The sequence below is a fragment of the Anopheles ziemanni genome, chromosome 2, assembly GCF_943734765.1.
Source record: "Anopheles ziemanni chromosome 2, idAnoZiCoDA_A2_x.2, whole genome shotgun sequence".
Lineage (NCBI taxonomy): Eukaryota > Metazoa > Arthropoda > Insecta > Diptera > Culicidae > Anopheles > Anopheles ziemanni.
Window position 1 is genome coordinate 64,543,252 of NC_080705.1, and position 22,996 is coordinate 64,566,247.

Sequence of the window (22,996 nt, forward strand, 5' to 3'; positions counted from 1 at the left end):
GTTTCCGGCTGGGAAGAGTAGCTCTGATTTGAATGTCGGTTTGGGGAGTTTACTCTTGTCATTTTTTATTGCTGACTTGAACCGAAATTGCGTCGAATAGCCATGGTTTGAAAGTCCTTGCCTTTGCTATAATAGTATTTCTTGGATGCTTTGTTTTTTTTCTTGCTGTTTCAATTTCTCCGCCAACTTTGTCGCAACATTTGATGAATGTTTCCCGGTCAAAGAAGTTTGGTCTCGAAAAACACAAACGGTGTCCAGTTTCGGAATGGTTTCATGGAAGTAAAGTAAAAAAAAACTTGTAAACGAATTTTCTCGTCATCATCCCGGCCTGGGGAGGAAAGAGCGAAGAGGAGACGGATTGGACCGCGGAATGGTCGTGTTAAGTGCTCTCAAAATTTCCCGATCCTTTAGAAAAAAAGAGTAGTAAACAAAAAAGGCAAAATCATCCAAGGAAGCCAAAACGAAGGCGGAAAAACGTCATGGACAGTCACTTTGTTCACTGGTGTCGTGTTTTCTTCCGCCCTCTCGCCACCGTTGACCGTGCCAACAAGCAGCAAGAGATGGTCAATCTTTGAGAAGGAAAACAACCCCCGAACGGTCTCGAAGCGCATGTAAGAAAACTACAAGGGAAATACGAGATTTTTCGACGCGATTCAACCGCTCCGTTTGGTGTGTCGGTGTGTCTGTGTGAGCGTGTGTTTATGCTGTTGGCATCATCTAGCACAGCTAAGACGCACCACATCAATCCATATTCTAGGAAGCGCCCGGGAAAACTCGATGAACCGTAATTCGATGCCGGAACACGCGAAACCGCCACCGCACGCCGTGGGGTTTTTAGTGTGAGCCAGCGCGACTGAAAGTGGAGAAAGCCAAGTGCTTGGAAGAAAGGTTTGCTGGTTTGCCAACGAGAGTGAGCGCTGGCGAAGGTGGCCGCGCAAAACCATGAGCACGGTATTCCGGTGGAAGTGTTCCAGTGCGCTTTGCAGCCGATGCCAGCAACACGATCAAAAGACACGATCCAGCAGTAGTGAAGAGAATTAGAAAAAGCATACAAAAAATTTGCAATTGGGAACATCGTGGAATTCTTCGACTGGACTCGAGAGGCAGGCAACGTAGGAAGCAGTTCCGTATCGAAGTATCATCAGATTGTCAAGGTAAAATTATCTTACTTTAATAACTTAATGCGCCACAAAAAAGATCTTTTTCTATTTTTATGTATTGTTTATATACTGATTTTTTACGAGCTATCACATTTAATTGTTTTACTCATTTTTTAAAAGATGTATCTTGTTAAACAAATGTTGACCATTTCATTTTTTGCCCTTGGTTTCACTTGTTTCACTAGTACTGTTTCCACAAGTCTTCCACCGGTCTGTCACCTTAGAATCGGGGCACAAACTTTAAGTTTTTGGACTCACTTATGGAAGGGCCATTGCAAATGACTGTAATTTTTGTTTTTCTCACTCGATCGTGATGAACTTCACAAATTGCCTGATCAAATTTTCAAGGGCTATATTTTAGCGTAAGCATGTCTTAATTTAATCTTTATGTTGGAAATGTGTTTATTCTCCTGTATTTTAAAATTTTCTCTAACCGTTATTATGCTTAAAAATATGATGCAATTATGAACCGGTTGACGACTTGCATATATGTAAAAAAATCGCTTGATCGTTGAATATTTCAATTAATTGAATCAAATAGGTTTCACCGTTAAATAAGCCTGAGTAGAATGAAAAATCATGCAGGAGAAATGGAAAACATATTCGGCAAAGTTCTATTTATTGCGCAACGTACGTAAAATGGGCACTCAGTGTGTTTATGCGATGCGAAGGGCTGAGAAAAACGCCATCAGGTCCACGTTAAAATAACACCCAAATAACATGCTGGACGGCCGGCTGGGCCGGGCTGCTGGTTTACTACACTGCAGACATTGTTTATTGTTTACCCATTGGCCGGAACGAGCTGATAACCCGAGGCCACGAGGGCAAGTCGCCGAGGCGCATCCTGATCGCGCTACACCCCCCACTTTTCCCGGCTCGGCCGTGATGGAGCAAGCGTCAGATAAAGTTTAGGCTTATCTTAAGTACGCAACCGGATACCGTGCGATCGTTTCTCCGGGACGCACGTTCCGAAGTTCGCCCCCAGGGCTGTGAAGCTGTGGATTTTGGGGCCTGCTGTTTGATTTTGGTCCCATTTCACGATGTATTGGCAGGGGTTTCAGCCAGTCTACTTCGGCATTGCTTGTGAGTGCTGTCAGCCGGTTCTGTTGTCCTTTCTGCTTTTGACTGGAAGTATATATTTGTCGGCGATGGGCACAAAGCAACATAAAGAAAAGCATACCATGTCTGGTAAATTTCTCCTGGTTTCCACCCCTGGGGACGTACAGGTTCCGTCTGACAGCACGATTCGTTTCCGGTTCATTGCCATGATGGTTCGATTAGCAACAGGGGAATAGCAAACTTCACATTTCAATGTTATTAAATTTCCGCGTCGCCGTCGGCGACGTTTTTTCAATTTTTTATTTCTTCCTTCCCTAGAATCGTTTTCGATGTGAGTTCTACGGGAGGAAAGCCAAACGGAAAAAAATTAAAACAAAATGTGAAGGCAATAAACAGAAAGCGAGGGAAAGTAGCAGCTACCGGTGGAGTCATTCAATACATGTCGCTCCAAATGCTATCATGAGGCGAACGAATATAGTACACTCTTTGACGATGGTGGTCGGATTGGATTGGCTTGGATGGTTTTCCGATTGGTTGGCAAACAGTATGTTTTTTTTCGGCATGAAATTGGCAACGTAGTAAATAGAAATTGGACGTTGATTTTTGTCGAACATTTGCCACTGGCTTGTGAACAGAGGTTGGCAGGAAAGTTTCGGGTTTATCTGGAATGTTCAAGCGTTCGTTGAAAATTGATGAAACGGTGAAACATTTACAAGAAAAATATTTCTACTCGAAATCAATTTGTCAAATGTTACGATAAAAAGTGAAACGAATCGTTCAAATCACTTCGCCAAAATACCACTTCGTTGGATACTAATCGCTTCAACATTTTCTAAGAATGTTTGGAATCACAAATGTTACTTGATGATGAGCTTCCGGACTATCTTTATGCTTTAAATTGATTCATTTTGATTGTCGAATGCATTCGCAGGTGTGTGAATGTGCCTATGTTTGGCTCCATGCTGCTTGTGACTACCGCAAGGTTGTTTACTTATGGAACTTCATTTGCAATCATTGTTCTTTTACCATCGGAAATATGTACGTATGCCTTCGGCACGGGATACCGATAACGGATCGGGATGGTCGGACTGCCCCCGAAACACAGGATGCACTCGCTTGCAGCTGTTTACTCTCCCCTTCGCAGAACCAACAGCTTGCACACGGATCGGTGCGGCATGTAAATGTAATGAAAAATGGCCATGAGAAAACGCTGGCAAATAATAGTATGCATATCTCGTTCATTTGGCCTCAGTTTTCGGGACGACCTCTGGCGTGGAAGGAAGGGTGGAAAAGGGTGTCACCCACAACGACCAAGTTCGTCGTCAGCCAGATTGGGTTGATTTGGGAGTTCTTTGTTTGTGCAAGCTTGCAATGATATTGCATAGTATTGTTTGCCTTGGTAGCTTCCGATCCAACCGCACACAGAGGCACACTAAGAAAACAAACCGAGTGAAACGGGCACAAGCTGCGCCATGCAAAATGGACAAAAGGAAAAAGTCACTGATGGTGAAGGTTGTAACCTGCGATAGGGCAGCAAGTTTCCCAAAGTGACTGTTAAGGGCAGCACAGTTGTAATACTTGGCCAGGCACGAGTCGGTGGTGGTGTTGCTCCTGTGACAAGAAAATCCGATTCCCATGGAACAACTTTATTCCGCTTGAACTCTCCCGAAGCGTATGTTTCGAAGGGCCGGGGTAGACGGGAAACTTTGCCTTCGCTTTATTCCGAATTGAACACGTTATAAACTAGATTTTTTCTAAATTTGTATATCGATTTGTTGACAATTTCAAACGGTTTCAAAGTTTTCCGATGGACGTGCTTTTAGTAGTTCTCAATTATTCACGATAAATAACATACCCACTGTTCGTATGGTGATTAAAATAAAAATTTTATCTGTCGCTACCAAGGGCATTGCTGTATTCCGCACGGTTCAGTTCTTTTTCGGTTAACTTTGGTGCCATTCTTGCCAGCCCTTACGGGCCGTTAGCAGCGAAGACATTATTGCCACTTCTTCCATCTCGCCCGATCATGCTCTACGTCATTATAAAGGCCAAGATCGGCTACGATGGCTGCCGTTCTTTCATGCTGCTTTTATCGCTTTCCACACCTTCTAGCTCCTCCCGGACAAACGCTCCAGTTTCTCGTGCCCCAAATAAATGGAACGATGCCACTAGCGACCAACCAGCTCCCGAACTATCCTTCCCGCTTTCTGCCCGTCCTTGCCGCGGTCATGTTCAATTTACGTCAACTCGTCCTAGTCCACTCTCGCCACGCTGTGAACACTCGGCACGGGCGTGACTTGGCCATTCGCGGCAACGACAGGGAAAGGGCAAGTGCAGAACGTGGCACTGCCGGATGGACAAAAGGATGGTCCCGTGAACGAAAACTCATTCGACGGCCTCGTCGCGCTAGATTGCTCGAGAAAACTCCATAAACGTCATCGTCGGCGAGGAGCAACGTAAGAGATTCCACGGCGGGACACGCCCGAGGCAGGCTGGCCGTGCTGGAAATAATGGTTTAAGAATTTATACGCGCCCCGCATCCAGCGTTGTTTTTCTCGCTAGATTTTTGTCTAGAGATAGAACTGTGGTCGTGCGCAGAGTATGTCCGATTGCGAGGCGCATCACTCACATTGGCACATCGAGGACTATTTTGGGCGGCAGAAGGAAGGGTCCTATTCGCAATCTTCATTGTATATTGTTATCCTTTTGAGCGTGTTATAAAATTTCCAACAGCTTTCCACACGAACACCAGCTCGTTGTCGGCTGGTTCGAGTCGTTTTCCAACGCCTCGGAGCAATGTGACATTGGGTTAGTTGTGTCCCACGACCAACCGAACGCCCCAAGGCCCCTAATCCTGATACTGACTTTGCGGACGAACATTCCACTAACGTGCAGCAAAGCCGGTCGTTGCATCGCCCTTGCAAGTGAAAGCGAACTCGGTCTCCATTATTCCTTCCACTGACTCCTCGCAGCCATTGTATCGTTATTTGCGGTCATGATTTCGTTTGAATCGGTTTAGCCTCTTCAGGACTCCGTGGGTGGGGGACTGTGCGATTCGCAATGCTCGTCTCCGCCAAAGCGCACGTTGAGATAAGAGGCGAACATTTCGGAAAAAATTCAAAGTATTTGTATGTTAATGGTAGGTTGAGCTTAAATGATACTAAGATAGATAACTAAGAAAAAGTCTTAATACCAATTTAATACCCAGTTAAATATTGTAGCTGTGCTATGCCAAAATGGAAAAAGAGAAAAAGTGTCAGTTTTGAAAAGTATTTTTTATGTATTTTAAGGAAAGATACTACCACCTCGCGCATTATGGAGTATTTCGTCACCAAAATGCTGTGCCGTAAGAGACATAGCTTTTTGACTGCATACATTTATAGTACCAAGCCATTTTCATACTACGGTGCTGCCATTGTTCTTTTAACATCGGAAATATGTACGTATGCCTTCGGCATAGGATACCGATATCGAATCGGGATGGTCTGGTTTTTCCAATGGATAAATTGACCTTGGTCATGCATTTGCTTCAGTTTCGGTCGACGAAAAACAATCGTTGAGAAATTCATATAAACTTTGAAATGTCCACGGGATTTCTCTACTGTATTCCACTGTGCGGCGGTTCTCTATTGTTCGCTCCTCAAAGCGTTCATCAGTAAATCAACGAGCTGTGCCCGCCGGGCGACTCTGGTTTGCTGTGAACTTTTGGCACAATTTAATTGCATTTAGCCACTTCTTTTATGTGCAGATCTGTCTTTTAGATGGCATCCAGTTAAAGTGGATGTTTAAAGGGTTTATTTGATGCAGTTTGACGAACTATGTTGTATTTTTTTTTTTTAATAAACTAAATTTTGTCTTGCTTATTGAAATGGAGCCGCCTGGTGGTTTTCACGTTTCTTGTAATAGCATTTGCACGAAGCCTTATTTTGACGATACATACATCAATATATTTGTCTTATCATCTACTTGCACTTACTCCAAAAGTGATTTGCAGCCCTTGCGATTATCAGTTAAACTAATAATAAATATAATGGAGCCTCCCGGTGGTATTTGTTCCGCTGTTGACCAATTTTATGTTTCTTAAGACCTTCGCCTTGTAACATGTTCTTGCCTGTAATGATGAGATGTTTTGCAGAGAATCCCGAATGTTTCTATTTATTTTGCTGAATTCATTTTTTCAGTAATGATGGAGCCGCCTGGTGGTTTTTGATTTCTAATCGCTTAGTTTTATTCTTAAACTCTTTCAACTATATGCGAATGATGCTATTAGCTCTATCGTAACGAAGTTATTGTATTTCTTATTGCTTTGTGTAATTATTATATGCATATATATGGTAATGGGCCCGCCGGGTGGATGTTATTCACCTGTACCCTATTTTGTTTCATGCAATAAGATGATCTACATTTCGGTTTCCTTTGGGTCGAACCGCATAACAGGAACGCTGCTTCGGATGGTATAGCTTTCCATTCAAATGTGCTGATCCATGTGACAATCGTTGTTTCCGGCGTCCGGCGTGAGTTGCGGAAACATTATCTCTAGCTATCGATTCGTAAACGCTTCCTAAATGCCTTCGACATCCACAATTTCACACCGGAACAACTATTCGGGGGCTTTAATCAATTGGCGAACCAACTTGCAGCATGGTAACGGCAGAACACACGAAACAACAAGGTGCTGGTTGGGGTCGTGTTCGCACCGGTTTATGATCATTGGAATTGATGTCTTGTAGATTGGAAGATCTCGCGGGAGGAGGACTCTCCCGACCGCACCTTCAACCCCGGGGCGTATACGTAATCAAATAAACATTTGCGCGTAACGAGATGAGCTGCGAGCTGTGTTCATGTGTATGTTTGTATGTTGGTGTGTGCACATTAGAGGTGTTTAGTGGGTATGTATGTATACATGTTTGGCCGACCGGGAGTGCCTTCGCTGGTGATGAGCAGTAAATTTTAGCTCCCCCCCCCTCCCCTCCCCATCGTCCCATTAAACACCTGGCGTAAATTAACAGCGCGAACGCTCAGCGTTGTCGGCGCTGGGCCAATAAATTTAGCAATGGCAGCCTAAATGATGGATGGCGTAGGGAACTGTATTTCGTCTCGGCGGGCAGCACAAGGCGTTACTGGATGGTGCCACTCGAAGTGCCTTTCCGACGGACACGACTCGGGCAACATTAATTCACCATTAAAATTAAACACGGTTTTGTTACGGTATTGTGTTGGCGGTAATAAAACACCAGCGGTGGGATGTAATGAATGTAGAATGCTGCTGTAATGGGGTAGGTTTTTTTTGTTGCTTTTTTGTGTTATTGTTATTGTGTATATCACAATATACATGATGGTTAAAAATAACGCCCCTCAGGCAGTGGTTTAAGCAAAGAAAACAAGATTTTCCAACAGCGCAAGAGAGCAACTCCCAGGAAATCTCTATATCAATTACATAAACTGGAATCCCACGGCGCTCATTTGCTCCGGCGGTGTACAGTTAACCTACTGAGAAATCTCGATCGAATTGGTGATTGTTGGTGATGTAAAACAAAACCGAATCATGATGCCATCTGCCCAGCGCACGACCGAAGTACTCCGATTACGGCGAGGACCGAAACCGAAACCGAAAAAGCAAAACGTCGTTAGCTTCATCTTCTCCCAGGCGACGCACGCCTGTCTCGTGACGCACGGATGATAAATTATATTTCACTTCAGCATCCTTTCTCCGGCTCCCCCCTCCCTTGTCCTTGGGGCTTTCGGCTCGATTTGCGTGCGGGCCGGTTCGCGGGGGTCGGGAGGGGGTCGGGAGGGGGTCGGGAAAACCACGAGCAATTGCGTCGAGGAACCGGATTATTCAGCAAAAAACTTTATTTTGCTTTGCTTTTTCATTTCTCTGGTATATATACTCACCACACACCAACAAACCCTTTCCAGCTCGCAAGGGAGACGTTCTAGGAGATGTTGCAGGAAGGCTGAGGTCGTCGTAATCGTGAATGTCCTTGAAAAGGCGAAGGGCGCCATACGTGTGTATGTGCTATCCGATTTGCTATCACTTGATTGCCGTGTAATCATTTTTCCTACCGTAGGGACTGTGTACACTCCGTCCCACCGTGTAACGATGGTGCTGGGAAAAAGCGTTACCTTCTGGTATACGCAGCTGATTTACATGATTTTCAGTTCGTGATCTTCGAGTATCGGTACATTTGGTTACGTTTACGTATTTTACGTCGTTCTTAACGTAAAACCTGCCTCAGAGCAACAAAATCGGTATGCAAAGAAGCAAAAGCATCGACCGCGAAAGCTAATATCAATTGGTCCAAAGAAAAGAAAAACCCTCCCCAAAACAAAACACTTTCTTTTTTCCACCCCTCAATATAGGACGAAGACTAAACGATGCTTTTTCACTGATATTGCGCTTCCGATAATTTCATTTACTTGGAGCCGTAATGAACATTTCGCTGCCTCTTTCCGGAAAATGCCAACCAAAAGACCACCGTTCTGCTGAAAGCGAACAAAATTATCTTCCGATCCCCCGCGCGCGAAACCCGCCCTCCGATGATTGCTGCCCGAGTGCCGGGGCACTTTCGGCTTGGGTCGGACCCCTGGTGCATTATCGTCCGCGTTCACAAGTGGCCGTCCCGTTTTAATGCTTTCCGACAACTTCAAATTAGATTCCGGCGGCGGGGTGCGTTTATTCGCATCGCATGAAAAATGGCTTCTTGGCGACCTCGTCGTCAACGTCGGCACAACGCGTTTGCGGTTCCTGTTGGCCGTGGCCAGATGGCGCTGGGCGATACCACGTACCGCGGCAACGAGTGGGGCATGAGAAAAGTAATTTATAATTTACAAAAAGTCAAACCACATCAGGATACGCAGCTCCGTGATGTGCGAAAATAACTGGGCATTCGGTTGGTTGCAGCCAGCTGGAGGAAATGTGCACTGGATGAAGCAATCGTCCAGATGCGGAAAGGTGGCGTCTCACCACCCGTCCTTCTCGTCCCACCGGCAACGGCGCGGGCACTCGTCGTGAGGAAAAATATTTGGAATTAACCCAATTAATTATTTTATGCTCCGTTTGTTTTTCCTCACCGTACCGATGAGGCTCGCGCAAGGACGCGACCACCGCGGGAAGGGTTCTCGCACGGAACGCCGGAGTGTGTATCTTTGCGCACCGTAACGCCCACGATGAGGTTATGTTTGAGGTCACGGCATACCGGCATATCGGTTGACTGCGTTGAAGTTGGTTTCGTTGTTTGTTCTGCTACACACCTTCCACATGCTTTCGAGTATCGTCGAGGTTTTCTTACCAGTGGGGTTTGCGTGTTTGCCGAGCGAGAAAGACAAAGCTTGTCACCGTTCATGCCAAGATCAGGAATCTTAGGTTCGCTTTTAACATCAAATATAATTATTGTATCGTCAGACGGGTTCGCTAGATACAGGTCGTATGCAATATGCAAGTAGACTTTTTGCCATAATTAAGAAATTTATCGGAACATAATTTTATAAATGAGAGAAATATTGCATTCCATCGTTAAACTCTGATAGAGATCGTTCAATACTATGCTATTACGTTGATTTCATAGTTCTCGAAATTTCTTGTGGAAATTTTAGAAAAATCTGAAATTCCTTTTGTATTGTTAAACATAAAACGTAAAGTAATAGGAAAACTTGGTAGAAACATGCGTATTAAAAAAACGGGATATTATTTGTAGAAAAACTCAGATTTATATAAAGTTCATGGAGATTTTTTAATACTAAATTATTAAGTCACTTGCACAGTTCTTCTTCACAGTCTCTTTTAGAGATTTTTTTATAATCTAAAATACCTCGTGGCATATTGAACATATAACATAAATGAATAAGAAAAGCTTAGTAAAAAATTTGAATATTACAAAACTGACAACATAGATTGGTTATTAGTAACTCTTCAGACGTAACGACTCTGAATGAAAGTTGAAAAAAACTTTGCAAAACAGTAGTTTCGTACAATAGAGACATAGAAAACAAGGAAAACATAACGAAAAAGGTAGATTAGTAAAAACATGTATCGGCCATCAAATGCCAAATATTTAAAACGCTGTACTATTTTACTTTAAGGTTAGATTAAGAGAAATTCCATATTGTTCATTGCATAATGCACCGACCGAAAACTTAAACACCATCCTAGGGTAACTTATCAAGCCGCGGTTTGATGTCGAGCTCGCAGCGTGTGGATCGTAAAAACCTGAAGGTGATCTTGTTTTTTCTCCTCTTTTCCCCTAGCCGGTGGTTATGGAGTTGTTTACGGCACACGGTTAATGTATATATGTGTGTCTGTGTAAGTATGTGTGCGTTTAGTTTAGCAGCAACCGTTTGACGTCATTAACCGGCTGCAAGTATTTTGTGTTTCTTTTTCTGCTTAGTTTAGCTGCGAGATAATTTTCCGGCGAGCTCAGCGAAAGGAGGCCGGGAGTTTCATTTCACTTCCTTGCTCCCTTCCTTCCTGCCTGCTGGCGGTTTTCGAATCCTTCGAACGATCGTAAGGTTTTCACCTTCTCGGCGGACAAATCCGACGGCTAGCGTAAAGTCGTCTCGTGAGGGTTACCTTCATCCTGGTGGGATTTTGTGTATCGCTTAAGAATGGGCGAGGAATACTGGTAGAAAGGGGCGGTGAGGTGTTGCAAGCCACAATATACGTCGGGTCGGGGATGTGGTCGCGATCCGCCTGGTTCGATGTGGTGTGTTTGATGTTTGCAATAATTTTCCGACATGAAATTATTGTTCGTGGCCTTCTTGGCCGCTGCGAGATTGGGTTTTGCTTTTTCTCAAACCACGTTTCATCATTTGCCTCCAAGCTATCGCACCTCACCGCTTCTTGCTCATTAATCTTACCATTTTGCAAGGCCTATGCCCAGCAACCATCTTCTCCACCCCTCGGTTCTGTTTGTGCTGTTTTCATTAAAATTTCCCCCACCTTCAACGACCACAGGGATAAACCAGCTTCGCGTGTTTCAGTCACCAAGAAAGCCGGGTGTGAAAACTCGATTTACCATTCAACTTCCCGCGCCCTTCCGCGTCCACCCTCGTGTACGGACGTTCGTCTTCTTCCGTTTACACGCTTTCAGTATTAGCTTCCGTGGAGGTAGCGAGTTGCGGGAGGGAAAAGCCAAAACAAAAATTCGTACACAAATTTATAATTACCTTCCCTTGTGGACCTTCGTTTCCATTGCTCCTGACGGGAGGCTGGTCGTAATATTTAGCCCCCAAGGGAAAGGTAAAAGATCGTAATTCGGAAATCGCAATAAATTGCCCTGCCGTTCCCTCGGGGTGGGCCTCCCGCGGGTGAAAAGTTTGCTTTCGAGTTCGGTTCGGTTTGGTTGTGGTGGTCTTTTGATCTTAGTCGCACCCCATTTTTCCGCCACAGAAATGTGTGCCGCACATGAGGGATGCTCGTATACCGTCGTGGTGTGCACAGTAAACACCGACCGTTGTTTCCTCGCTTTTCGCTCTGGATCGTCCCGCGGGGCTGAGAGGGTAAAAAACAACCAGATGAAGCTCAATGATACCATCGGTGAAAATTAGGTTACGCTTGTAGTAAGCTCGCGCATATCCACCGCCTACACGTGTGTGTTGGTCGGGTTTGGAGCACCAAAAATAAACCATAAAAAACCGTACACACACACCCGCTGGGTGGATTAATTTGATTATTTTATGTTTGTAAATTCATTACGTTTCCACCATTAAATATTAAGTATCGTTGAAGGTTAGCGCTTCATAAGCGAACGTACACTTAACGTCACCAGCCCGAGACCTTGGTTGGGAAAAAGTTTCAAAATTACCTTTCGCCGCTTACTCCAAACGTTCTGTTTTGAATAAAGGGGCATCTAATGTTACTCTACTTTTTTGTTCATTTTTATCCATGACCGTGTTTTTGATGCCTTGCAGAACACGGTATTATTTGACAACGTTTCGAACACGCTCATTGAATTATGCAATTTTCGCATATGTCGTTTCGCAAACTCCCCACTTCCTGCAAGCTCGCCAATGTCGTGCCATTGTTTGTCCAACAATAATGGCCAAAGTTGGTTAGTTCGGTGGCGTTGCGGTGGTGGGTTTCGCTTGACAAGAACCGAAGCCGGACCGAACATTTTTAGGGTATAATTTATGCACCACGCTGTCAGCAGCTGTCCTCCCTGCTCACGTGCAAGAGGTGCACCACTGGGAGGGAAAATTGGGACCGAGCAGGGAGGGGGAGAAGGTCCCCAAAAACATTTATCTCCAGTAACCGCCGAGTTAAACTTGTCAGGAACTCTCCATCAAAACATGGGATCACTTCGGGATCCTTGGTTAGTAGAAAGTGGAGTGGGCGGGTGATGATAAAAGGGATCTAGCATCGAGCACGAACACGTCGACACGTGCCTCGCAGTGCATTGCAATCTTTGACACAATGGTACGGAAGTGGTGCGGAAAACTAAAGCCGAAGAACCGCAAACATACAAGAAAAGGCAGCAAACTAAGGGACGGTCGGTGGCATGGTTTCCTCCCACAGGCCTTCGCCCCGCCCGGAATGATCGGCCATCGAGTGGGGTGGAAGTTCAAGCAATCGAATCCACCCATCTGCATCTCCGACCGACACACGAGAGATCGTGCCCGTTGCTGCACGGTGCGGGATTTTACTCGTTCCGTCCGGGAAGCTTTCATCCGTAGCCGATGGAGTCGGCGTTCGAGTCCAGGAGGCACCAAATGTGCATCGATAATAGCGCACCGTCTCATCGCATCCGCCCGATGCTAGAGCGTGGTATGGAAACGAGAACACACGACCGCGACGTCGCCCTGCACTTGATGATTGCCGGCCTGAAATATGGATACGGAGCTGCGACGTGTGCATGTGTTATCATTTTTCATTTCCATCTCCCGATGCATCGGCGGTAACTGATCCCTGGGGCAGCGAGTTTTTGATGCAGGAGGAAAAAAAAACGGGGGAACAAAGAGTACACGGCGCAGTACGACGTTGGAAAATTTTGAGGCGAGCGAGGGAAAATACAGCAGGAAACGAAATAACATGTCCCCGTCCTCCCTTGCGGGATCAGGAGACTCTGAGCGGTTTGTAGGTTGTGCATGATTGCTAGTGCAGGAACGAGGAGCGTAATGTGTGTGGGCTGTTGTTTGTGTGCTCATGACTGAATGTGTGTGGGTGTGTGTGTGTGTGTGTGCGAATATGCAGTATTCAATTTGTACGTTTTCAGTCGTTCGCCTGCCTGGCAACATGTTTTCCCCTTTCATCTTTCGATCGTGTTTGGAAAGCTGCAAAATTTTGTCTATTTGTGAGCGAATGCAAAAGAGTGAGTATTTATTTATCCTTCTTCACTGGTGATACCAATTTGTACTGTCGATGATTGAGGTAGCGGAACGTGGAGGAGGCTTTTGCAACTACCTCAACCGATGGAGTGACCGGTTTTACCTTAGTAAGCCTTCGATTAAAATGGTTCCCTGGTCCGAAACCCATTTATGCCACCTGTAGTGATATTGGTTTTTGGTACATCCTAATATGGATATGCTCAGCTTCTACTTTTTACCCTCCCATTCTCTTTATCGCACTGCACTTCATTCAAGTGAACCTTCAACGAAGGTAAAAGAATCTTCTTCGAAAATTGGTAGTCGAATATTTCATAAGCATGGTTGATGCATGAAAGATGATGCTTACATTTTTTATATTAATGCCCCACTTTTGGCCGGTACGAGTCAAAATAAAATCCACCCTTGGATGGATGCTCGGTCTACTGCATTGAAAACGAGTTTTAATTTTCAACGGCAGTGCTAAATTGGGCAAAACTTTTAAAACTGTCCACCCGCAGCTAGTTAAAGCATCAAATGACCGAAATTGGAGCTCGTAGGTTTTATTTTCCGAACCGCCAACACGGCCATAAACCCCATCGTGAGAACCCTTTTTACCGATAAATAATTGAAATTTTCAACACCAAATCCACCGTTTTGTGTGTTTCTCAAGGGATGGTTGGCGTGCAATTTAAGTTGAAATAAAATACCAAAGACCCACCGGTTGTGGCCGTTACGCTATATAGAGCTGGGCGGAGATTTTCCCAGTACACACACACATACGCCCATTCGTACGTATGATATTATAAAGCATGGCTCATGTATCACCCGTGGGACCCTTCGCACTCGGTTTCCATCCCTGTTTATTATTCCTACCATCATCATCATCATCACCAGCATGATCATCATCGTATGCCGCGGGGCTAAAGCAAACGGTCAAAACTCAACGGGTGGACAGCGAAATGGGTAGTAGTAATATTTTATATCCTTTCGGTATCACACCGATCGGGTTGGAGCCCCTTTTCCTTGATAGCCCCTAGGATAAAGTAGACCCTAACACATTTCATGCGTGCCGGGTGAAGGATTTGCAGTGCACAGCGCGATGTTTCATGCCGTTTTGCCATCACGTGTTTGCAGGGTACGCATTTTTCTTCAATCAATCATAGCTACAACCCTAAAAACAGATATATTTGGCTCGGAAAACACTTTTGATGGAAAACGATCCTTGAAAGATATTTCTTGGGCCGGTTCCTTCCCATTTATGCCCGAAACGAAAATAAGTAGAAATGTTTTTAAAAAATATCTCAAGATCTTTCGAGCTGCTCCAAAATTCGAGTCCAATGCAATGCACACGGAATTGCTTAAAGCTACGAAGGATATCTTAAGGTGCGGCTTTTTACGAGTATTCTCACACCTTCGTGTTTGTGAGGATATTAGTCGATAGAGAGAAAAAAACCCAACCGACGTGAAAAACGCTAAACCAATTGCCCAACCACTATCTTATTCTGTTTACGAAGCATGAGACGTGCAGAAAGTCGGTCCATACTTGTGTAGGTGAAATGAAGTTGATATCCATAGCGTTTGTTCGCCATTGTGTGTGTTGTTTTTATGTAATGACGTCGTTGTGTTTAGTCTCCCCTGGTCCAGTCGTCTCCACTATAAAAGCTGCAGAAAAGCTCGAGCGAAAAGCAATTCGGAAAATGGATATTGCAGGTGGCGTTTTTTTTCATTCCCCTCTTCGTTCTCCAACGTTACCACCGTGGGGGGGAGTGGTTGAGGCAGGTTAAACGAGCTTGCTTAACGACGTCTTCCCGCACGGCACTACCGTCTTAACCCTTCGGTGATGTTTCTAGTCGGAACCGGTGGTTTTGTCAATTTATCACAAAGCAAATGTTCCATGTTTGCTGTTTGGGGATGAAATTTGTGTTTTAAATTCTAATGAATACATTTTATCGCTTACATTATCAGCAGTTTAAGCAGCAACCAAGGGTTTATTTTTAATCAATTGTCTTGCGGGGGTAATGCTGAGAACTAGGAAACTACATGCACATCCACACACACACATGCTTACAGCACCATGCATTGGAGAAAATGAAAGCCAAAGAACGCGACGTATCGCGACGCCGAAGACGAAAGCGAAAACGAAGACGAACCCTAACGATGTTCAAACATCCTCCGTACGCCATTTGTCTTGGTCCTTTCACTCCCAGCGCTGACGTACGCGTATTCGGTCGCGACGGAAATGGTGATCGAGATGGGGGGTGTGTGTTGGATCGGCAAACGAGCCCCATGCTCCCGTACGTGCACCCTTCGCCCTTGCCGTTGGCAACCGCGTTGATCGATTGGTTGGAAAAAAAATGCCACCACTACATCACCGGAGCCGGTACCGGAAGCGAACGGATTGACCTTTACCGATTTAAGCAGGAAAATGGTTAGTAATCGATAGTAGTCAAATTTACCCTAGTTTTCCCTTATTGGAACAAATATGTGAATGTTTAAAATAACACTTTACACTAGTGTTGTTCATTATCATTACATTTTTGTAGAGTTTTATTTCTGGAGTGAAGTAAACATTTTTACATAAATCAATATCATATTTTAAAAAGTTAATGAACTAAAGCTGTATCGTTAAATTCGTCCTTATCCAATACTTGTTAAAAAGATGATTGTGTACGCCTCTATTAGATTCCGTTCGGTTTTACATCCTCGCTAACTAATCGATACCTGCCAGCGCCGATGAGAAGGGATGTTTTGAAAAGTTCTTATCGCTCCAGCGTGCGCTTTCTCGCTTTCCTTCCGGGGAAAAGGCCTACGATCAGCCCGGGAAAGCGTGTGGAAACTTTGAATGGGTGGAAAATCGGTTCCACTCCTTCGCAGAACCTTTCCCTCCTTGACACCAAGAAGCGTCCGATGAACCGGATTCTTCGGTTAATGCTTCCAACACACGATTCCGGGTGGGCGCTGACCGGAAACAGTCGGACGGCCGGAAGCGGACCTAGAAATGCATATTTCAGTAAATATCCTGCAACAACAATACCAACAACAACAACAACACGGGCACGCCAACAGCAGGCACCGAATGGATTTTCGTTCGGTTTTCGGTTCGGAGCGAACGCCGAACGAGAGCGGCTTTTGTTCGCCACCGGATGCTTTACATTAGCGACCCTCCGTGCCGGGGTTAGCACTCACGATCAGCGCGAAACTGGCAAAATTTACTGCTTCCGGAAACGCCGAACGGAATCACGGGCGGAGGTCGCCCATTTGGATTTGGAGCCGCGATGGGTCGAGGCAGATAATTATCGTTAGAATTTTTCGGACCAAATGGAGCAAGTAATGGGCGTTCTAGAACGGTTTCGATTGGGTGCCCTATTTTTCCGGCCCGCCCCGAAGGGTGCTTTCCGCTCGGGTCGAGAATATATTGCTCCATATTTATCGAATAAAACGCATTCAATCCCAACGTTCAACCGAAACTTGGTAAACAAAACCGAGCGGCCGTACGACCGATCGAATGGGACGGGACGCCGTACAAGATTGGGCCTGAAATCGCAGAAAATAATCACATTACCAAGCGGCGGTTTATTCTTCTTATTCTGCTTCTTCCCCCATGCACCGGTAATACCATCCACCTCCATAACCCATAAACTCCGTGCTCAAGGATTCACGGTAGTAATAAACTTTATTGCCATCGTCTCATAATCGTCGCAAGGTGCCATGAACGGGGAAGCAGGGGTGCCTGGAGGCTGCGGGGTAATGTGGTAGGGGAAGAAGGGATGAGGGATTGTGGGCCACCGCAAGGGTACAAGTTGCTCAATGAGGCACATCCTGCCCCCAGGGGGGAGCATCCTTTTGCCTTTGACCTTCGTCCCTTACGGAACTCGAGAATGTGAGGAGGATGAGCTCGTGGGTATGTGTGTGTAGAGTGCAAGGATACACTGCGCTCATCGGAAACGATACCATCGTTCTCAGCCTCATCATCATGATCATCATTATCATCAACATTATTGTCGGCATCATTACGTTTGTCGTCGTGCGGAATAAAATGCGTACATATGTTGCCACGGCGCCGGGGCCATAAATTGTTCCACCAGAGCGTACAATTTAGATAACTAATTAATTGCATTCGTACTGCCAGCGGGAAGCATAACCCCATCCGTACAGTGGATGTCTTGCCATGAGCGTGCCGAAACACATTGCATACGGTGGTAAATAAATTGTACGGATAAATAAAACAAGCGAGCTATGTTTCGAATTGAATTATAACATCATTTCAAAAACATAATGTACTGTTCATTCTGTTTTTAAGCAATGAAATATTTGCTAAATAAGAAAAACTCTTTCGAAAAATTAATTTCGTACACTGTACAACAATGATGCATGGAAAAACAACGCTTGCAATAGATCTACCATGAGTTCACTATAGAGGAAGTTTTAATTGCACACACAAAAACCCAAAACGACGCCATTGATTTGGAAAATATTTTGGCAACATACGCATTTTACACTGTTGCAAGGTTTACGCCAACGTCCCACCGACAGTGGAATACATTTTGCCGTTTCGGTGAACGTTTTTTCCACGTGTAGCGGGTGCACATATTTTTTGTGTTGCCTTTTCTACATCGCGATCGATGTAGACCAATAACGCTTTACCGTACATACGCAGATGCGTAAATAACGAAGTGGTTGACGAGGCGGAAATAATAAAATTATCACTAATTTTTTAACTTAATCGCCCTGTACCACATTTGCGTGGCTGAATCGAAACTGACTTAGTCATTTTTGAACCATTTTTGATGGCTTCCTTTATATATTTAGTCAGAGGTGTTGCTATAGATAAATTACAATGTTGTACTCTAGATATGTATCCTTAGAATGTACGATTTTGTAAGTCAATTGTTTGTGGTAAAGTCGTTTGAACCATTACTGAATATTTTGAAAGTGAAAAAGAAACCGAACCCATATGAATATCTATATATATAAAATTTTTGTGTCATGGTGTTAGTCTTTAAACTCCTTCTAAACGGCTGAACAATTTTGAATTAAACTTTGCACAAAAGTTTCTTAGACATGATAATAGGATTTTAACTATATCTCATGCCTGGAAACTACATACTTTTTTACGATTTCTAATTTAAATAATTTTTTAATACGAATTCTATCGTCATATTTTTTTGTTTGTTTACATACGGGATTAACATATAAAGTGTAATCTCAACTTGCAAATATAAACGGTCGCATGGCTTTTCACAGAGCGTAGTGAGTTGATTTCCAACGAACCGTTTCTTTTCAATTGTAAGAAACATAATTCGTCGGTAAAAATGACCGTCATAAAAAGTTTTTGTATTTATGACATATAAGTGAAAGCAAATATTGAAGCAAAAACATGCAAACGTCAATACGTCAAAGAGTTAAATTTTAAAATATAAAACTTGGGCTAGATTTGATATCATTCATTTTCATCAATCCAGTTTCCAACTCCTACGAAGCTGTAAGTTTTTGAACTTTTTGTTTTTTACGGAGCATAGCACCTATAGAATGCTCAATCAAAATGTGTAGGTAAAACCAATTATTTTCAACACTTGTATGTCGTTCACAAAATGTTTAACCGAGCCAGCTAGTTTGATAATAAATTTAAATTCGCTTTCAGTCAAATTTTTTTAGCTAAACAACCGTTGTGTCGTATGATATACTAAGCTAATAGATGATGGCACGTTTTAAAATATCCGCAAGATTTAAAAAAAATTATGATTCTTTTCTGAGTTCCGCAAAGGAAAAATGAGCTTCTATGCCAGAGCCAACAGACACATGAGCTCGAAAGCTCATCCATCAATTCTGTTACTACCTTGCGGTTACCAGTGGCACGGGCCAGGAAAACGTTTGTTTCCTTTCTAGGAGAAGTAAGAAAAATTCCTGTAAACAACGATGGAACCCACACACACAGACACACAAAAAGACACACTATGCATTATGCAGTAGGTGATGATGATGTTGAAATTGATTTCGGTCCACGCGATGCGGCAGATGCACCCGTAATGGTGTCGGGGTAATAAAGTTGGCAGCCGCTGCGCATCCAAGCTTCAGCTTCGCCCCGGAACCCTCCAGCGGTTTTTATGAAGAAACTCGATACACTTTATGCTGACTGCAGTGACAGAATTACACCGTTCGCTGGGGGAGAGGGAAAACAATACTTGCCAACTGTGTACCCGGTTCCGGTGAGTGGCAGCAGCGATGGCAACCGATCAACTCGACGCGGCTGGGAATGCAGTGGCATGCAACAACCGGCTGATGCAGTCATGAAATTCAACACCTTCCGTTCCGTCCGGTAAGGTAGTGCGTGGTCGGACAGTTGGTTCGATTTCGTTTCTGTTGGATCGATGGGGAGACTTTTTTTCCATTCTGCTCCGCTCTTCCGCACATTCCATTTTATCAGTAAACAGTGCGAATCGAAATGCAAATGCAACCGATTCCAGCACGGGCGCGTATCATAGTATCGGCCGGTTCGACCGGTTCGTGCCCGGATCGAGAGTGGGTTTTATATTTATTCATAACGCCAAAGCAAACAAACCGGAAGGAAGCGCCCGATGCAAGCCACCAGGCTGGTGGGGATGGTGGCGCTGCCAACGGATGCTATATCGCTTTTCCATTTAAGCGGCGCGTTGTTGCAATTCATTTTCTCTGTTGGATTTGGTTTTGATGTTTTTTAATTAAAATTTTATGGAGTCCACGTTGGTTGGAAGCGATCGGAAACGATTGATGATATGCAACAGGTTGTTTTAATTTATTTATATTATCTGCCGTCCGTTTGCCAAGCCAGCAACGCAAGGAAACAATTGAAACAATGTGAAAGAACGGTAGAAATGGTATGACGCTATTTTGTAATGAGGAATAATTCCACGGATTTGTACGCTGTTGTCATCAATCGAAAACTTATCATAAACAATTAACTCTGCCTTCGGGAGAGTCAGCCACGCTTCGGTTTGGTGGCAAAGTTTTCTCAGCTGCCGTTGAAGGTGCGATGAAAGAAAACCGTTCCCTCGACGTGACGGCAGCGTAGTCGTCCTGGTTGATTAAAAACCGCCCGCTCGCAGCGAAATAACGACATCACCGTTGACATCTAGCCGGTGTTTTTCATTGTTTCATGCTCCATTTTATGGCAATTGTTTCGTCCTCTCGTCCGACGGTGGGCCGGCACTGTTTGTTGATGTTTCGCTTGAAGCCCCAAACCACCGCTTGTCTTCCACCGTAAGGATTTATGCACCAAAATAATTTAACTTAGCTCTAGCTTCCTCGCCAGCACCCGCAAGGCGAGCGCCATTGGCAACACTTTGTGTCACTTCAGCGCCTCATCGGGCTCATCTTGACGTCCTTTTATTTACACCAGCCCCCCCATCACGAGTACGACCATCCGTTGTCGCCCGGTGTCGCTTTCATTCCGACTCATAACGGCAGCGGCAGCATCACCATTTGCGTCGACTCGAGTTCAACTCGACGTGATTTTGTTTGAGAGCTACCGCCCGCCTCCGCTTCAACCGACCGTTTGTCCTGCTTTCTTTGACGTTCAATTTAAAATCTCCTTGCAACGGGAAGGAAAACGAAGCGTGGGAGCGTTTGATGGTAATGCTGCGTTTATGCTTCACGCTTATCACGAGCCGTTGGCCCGCTCTCGTCGCTTGCCGGGCGTGTGGACACGTAATGGCACTCGTAACTCACTCAACGAAACCATCTCGCTACTGAATGACTCGAAATGTGAGCGTGTGTATGTGTGTATTTGTGCGTCAGTGAAGGTTGTTGAAGAAGGAAAGTAGGAGGAGGGAAGGGGTAGGGAGAAAAAAAACGATAATGCCAAAGGACCAAACGTGAGGCACTCGACGTCGAGCGCGGACAGTTCTTACTTCTCCAGCGGCCCGAACGAGACCAAGCTTAGCGGATAATCTACGTGACCAGCTATTTGGTGAATGGTGGACGCGTTTCCCCCCCCCCCCCCCATCCGAAACTCTGCTTCCCCCTTTTTGTGCCGCATCCACCCGTTTGCGATCCTTTCTTCGACCGGCCAGTGGATGGTTGTTCGTTCTTGACGCGATTTTTCCAACCCCTTGGATTTTAGCTTTTTTCTTCGCCCTCCCTCTCTTTCTCTCTCGCTCTCTCTCTCGCTCTCTCTCTTTCTCCCTCTCTCTCGCTCCCCCCCCCCCCCCGCTTTCGTATTGCGAAGGAAAAAGTTTCACCACGAAGGCGGCCGGACCGCGCGGAAATACACAAACGAGAAATTATTGTTTCGCGTGTCCTATGGGTGAGCGGTGGAAACTCCGGCCCTGTCCGATGCTTGAAGTGTCCTCCCGCACCCCCGGGGGAAAACGGGTAGGCGAAGCGGGTGTGCCGGGAGGTCAGCTGATTGGATGGCGACCCGAGCGGTCGTGCTTGTCGCCGTGGGGCGTGATAAATGAATTTCACGGATGCTGACACAGGAACAATCTGCTCCTTGCTGCTACTTCAAGGAAAATTCAAAAACTGAACCAAACTGCAAACTAAAGAGGGGAAGCGGAGCTGAAGCGGGGGAAAATTTCGTTTTTTCTTATCACTTGATACTTTGCATGGGAAGGATGGAGGAGTCTTTTTTCTACCCTTTAGCTGAAATGTTATTTAAATTCTTCAAAAACGAAAGAGGGGCGTCAAACGTCACATCAACACAGTTGGGTGAACGACGGTGAAATAAAATGGTACATTAAGTGATGATTGAAAATTGACGCGTTCTGGTGGTGGTCATGTCGAATGTATTTCTCATCTCTTTTAAAACTCGTATCAGAGGAAAAATAAATGCAATCCAATTTGTCATTAATTCAATGTTGCTTCAAATTGGTGAAGAGTTTCGTCACATGATAAATTAAATTGTGATGTGTGGCCGACTGAGAGCCAATTTGATTCCGCCCACTAAATACATTACGATAATGTTGCATGAGGTAGAAACATTGATAAACGAAACATGAAAAATCGTACCATTTGATTTTCGAATATTCATAAATATTTAATTGTACGTCAAATTTTTCGTAAAGAAAAGTAAAACTCCTAAAACGTGATTAAAATGGTATTTTTCTTGACAAAATATTCGACGGTTATTCCATAATATTGTGTATTAATTCTTTAACACCCCCAGCAAGTACTTCTTATTTTAATCCCACTAAAAGAGACAACATTTGCGAACACCGAATGTCCCGTTCCACAGTTTTCACTTCCTCAATTTTCCACTTTTACTTCAATGGTCCCCTGTGGGCAATTTTCCCAAAGACTTCTGAAAACCCCTGTTAGTGTACACCACCTTTCCAGTGATGACGATCACCAGTTGCGCCTTGCCTGTTATCATCTCGTTAGAACGAAACTCACAAGCACGTGCTTCTGCTGAGCGGGATGTTCAATTTTCGGGAGTGACTTTCTTAGATGGGACAAGCAAATAAAAAAAAAAGCGAAGGAAGCCACCATCCGTTTTGCTG

General features: G+C 44.6%; 1 protein-coding gene across 1 annotated transcript in view; it reads left to right on the forward strand.

The window, feature by feature from the left end:
• The window catches only part of LOC131281715 (diacylglycerol kinase 1), an 82,822-nt gene that overhangs the window by 1,622 nt on the left and 58,204 nt on the right, over positions 1 to 22,996 (forward strand). The window contains exon 2 of the mRNA XM_058311062.1: positions 758 to 1,154. The gene's annotated coding sequence lies outside the window, so the exon portion shown is untranslated. The remainder of the gene's footprint in view (positions 1 to 757; positions 1,155 to 22,996) is intronic.